The sequence below is a fragment of the Daucus carota genome, chromosome 2 (genome assembly GCF_001625215.2).
Source record: "Daucus carota subsp. sativus chromosome 2, DH1 v3.0, whole genome shotgun sequence".
NCBI classification, from domain to species: domain Eukaryota; kingdom Viridiplantae; phylum Streptophyta; class Magnoliopsida; order Apiales; family Apiaceae; genus Daucus; species Daucus carota.
This window is the reverse complement of record NC_030382.2, coordinates 4,910,215-4,913,667: the sequence shown is the minus strand read 5'-3', so window position 1 is coordinate 4,913,667 and position 3,453 is coordinate 4,910,215.

The following is a 3,453-nucleotide window of genomic DNA, read 5'->3' as shown; positions in this document are numbered from 1 at the left end:
CTTTAATGAGCCTCTGTACGATAACACATATACCGCGAGTGAGGGGCGAGAGAAGATCCAATATGTACAATGAAGAAATCTTCATTTTATTCTTGAAAGCAATGATTCATTCCCTACAAAGCCCCATAAAATATTATCCGTGATCAGTTATATGCGTCATATATGAATTTATTGACTACCTTTATATATGTAATGATCATTGGTTATTTTTTAAAACTTATCAAGTGTATTTATCCTTTTCTTATGAATTAGTGCATCATTTCAAAGATTTTGTATTCGGTCGTTTTCATACTAGCGGCATTAGCTCTTTGGCCAACTAATCACCTAACATTCTAATAATATAGTTTGGTCTCTTGAGGCTTGAACTTTATAATTCCTGTGGATTCCCACTCCTGAATATTTTTTTCATAATTTACCAATTTTCTACAAATTTTCTTTGGAATTGTTTAGGTGCCCAAGTTGATGAATTTTTTACAATTTTGATTTGTTTAGGTTGCTAAGTTGATGTTTTGGTAATGTTTTTGGTGGAAAAATAGAAAACATTTTATTGATTGATAAATGTACAAGGAATTCATGAAAGTAATTTTTATTATAATATGGTGGTAGTATTGGTATAAAACGGTGATTTGATAAATATTTTAATTATGATAAATTAGGAAATTAATATTGAAATATAATATTTTGGTATGTCTGCACAAGAATCAAACATTTTTATATGAAACAGTAAAATGGCGTATAGATCTATTATAAAAATAAATCGATCATTAATAATACAAATCCAATTTTTTTGTCTTAATATCTAAAAAAAGTTGAATTAGAATAATAATGTCAAACAAAATTATTTGTTAATGAATCTTGCCTTCTATGTTGATATAATTATAAATATAAATTGTCAAATAAAAAAATGGAAAACAAATTTGCTCTCTTAATATGTATGAAATATGTTTTCTTAATTGGTTTTCTAAGAAAAATATTTTAAAATATTCAAAACATTCTAGAAAAGAATATTTGACAAATTGTCCATAACTAAAAAAGCTTTTAGGCTATTGAGATTAATACTTACTTATCATTTTCAATAAATGATGATATTTTTGTTTTCATTGTTTTATCCTGAACTAGCCTAGTCATATTACCTTTCTCCTTAAATCCCATTACTTTTCTCGTTCGAGCCCATTAGGAGGCCCATGTCCTTCACTTACCCCTAACTTGTATATTAAATTAGGATTTAATTATAATTACACACATCTATGCCTGATGTTAGGGGGCGCCTCCTCCATTAGGTTAGGGCATCAATCAATCAAGTTATTTCTAAATCATGTGTATATGAATCCATACAAGTGTATTGAGTGGTGAATGATTAGATGTTTCAAAGAGAGCAAATAACATTGTTAATTCTTCCTTCAAATAATGAAGAAAATTCTCCAGAAAGACGATGCCTGAGACTTTTTTTCAAGGATTGGAAGAAGCATCTACTTCCTTTCTATTACTATATGGCACTCTAAATATTTGCTCACGCATCAGGTATATATATATATATCAATTCTCAACTATATGTTCTTTTTTATCAACACTTTTATGTTATTCTATGGCAGTAATTATGTCTCCTAGCTTCTTGAAGGATTAATATACGTCTAGTAGTTTCGGTCATGGTTGCAGAAATCCGAAATTTCAACTAATAATCGATTGACCTATCGGGATTTACGGTGATTTATGGTAGAATTTTTGATAAATAGGAGTAGTAGATCGATTATCGTAATTTTAAAGTAATAATGATAAATTAAGTAAAAAGTCTAGAAATAATTATAAATAAATAATTGTTATGAAAATTATCAAAACTATAAGACATTTAATATTATAGATTATTTCTGGGATCATTATTACTGTTGTTTTAGTATGCAGGATTACTACTTATTGTTGCCCTAATTTATAGCATTATTCTCTTTGTAGCCTACACATGCTTGGACAAAGATTATTAATAAGGAAAGGAGATTTTCGGATAGAAACTTACTATGTGAGTTCTTACACTAATTCTCAACATATACAATATATGTTCGATTGTCCGAGAGTAGGATGGAGATTTTTCAAGTTGTCATCATTGGACTTGCACCAACCGGCCGTACCATGATGGGTTATGTGTCTTTGATGTTCGCTTCACCCCTAAATATCGTGTTGTACCACCCGTACCTGTTACTGTATTTCATTTGTTATTATAAATGTGGCACTACTAACGATTGTTGTGTCAAAGTTTTTCATTCAAGAGATTCATTACCACTCTAGAGTGCTTCAAATTAATCCAAACTAGTACGGCTATTGAAGAGTTTGCCCTTCTAAACTCTTGGATAGGTTGTTGGAATGAGAATTGGTTGCCAAAGAGGCTCAAGTATCGCAGGTTTTGGTGTCAATACAAGTTTTAGTACTAAATGAAAAATCATTCTTTAATGAGCCTCTGTACGATAACACCTATACCGGGAGTGAGGGGAGAGAGAAGATCCAATATATACAATGAAGAAATCTTCATTTTATTCTTGAAAGCAATGATTCATTCCCTACAAAGCCCCATGGATATGTTTTCGATTGCCTCTTCCAATATTATCCGTGATCAGTTATATGCTTCATATATGAATTTATTGACTACCTTTATATATGTAATGATCATTGGTTATTTTTTAAAACTTATCAACGGTATTTATCCTTTTCTTATGAATTAGTGCATCATTTCAAAGATTTTGTATTGGGTCGTTTTCATACTGCGGCCGTTCTATGTTAATAGCGTGTACATCTTACATGGAGGGGCTAACGTAGGTTGCATAGTAAAATAATGGACATTCCTTCTTGCAGCAAACAATGATCTTTCGCCAACTAATCACCTAACATTCTAATAATATAGTTTGGTCTCTTGAGGCTTGAACTTTATAATTAGTGTGTATGATGACATAGGATGGATTCTGTTATAGAATAGAAAACAAAGGGGTGAGCGATTCGTGCTTTGGACTGGTCTCGGTGCGAGATGCCTACGTATCTTCTGAGTGGAGAAGAATCAAGTCCAAAACGTAGTTCTAGTTATGAGGGGTAGAGCCCTATATATAGGCGCTTCGGAGTTAGAAGTGGGACGGAAGTATGATTCCGTGTATCAGACTTCTTATCGAAGTATGCCTTGAAGCAAGAGATAAGATAGAACTCTTATTCTCTTGTTGTTGACGTTTATCCGAACTTCTGAATATTTATCTGCTAGAATCAGATGTGTTATAGAATTCGGACTTGTTACTGGACCTCTGACTGGGCCTCTATTAATTAATTATGAAATTAATTAATATTTAAGAGCCTCAGGCCCTATTTAACTGGGCTTTAGTATTCTTGGGCTTTTAATATCCAATAATAATTAAATATTATTTCTGACCCATATCATTTGCCCCCCAACTTTCGACAAGTTTTGTAAAAACTTTTCAAAAGTTG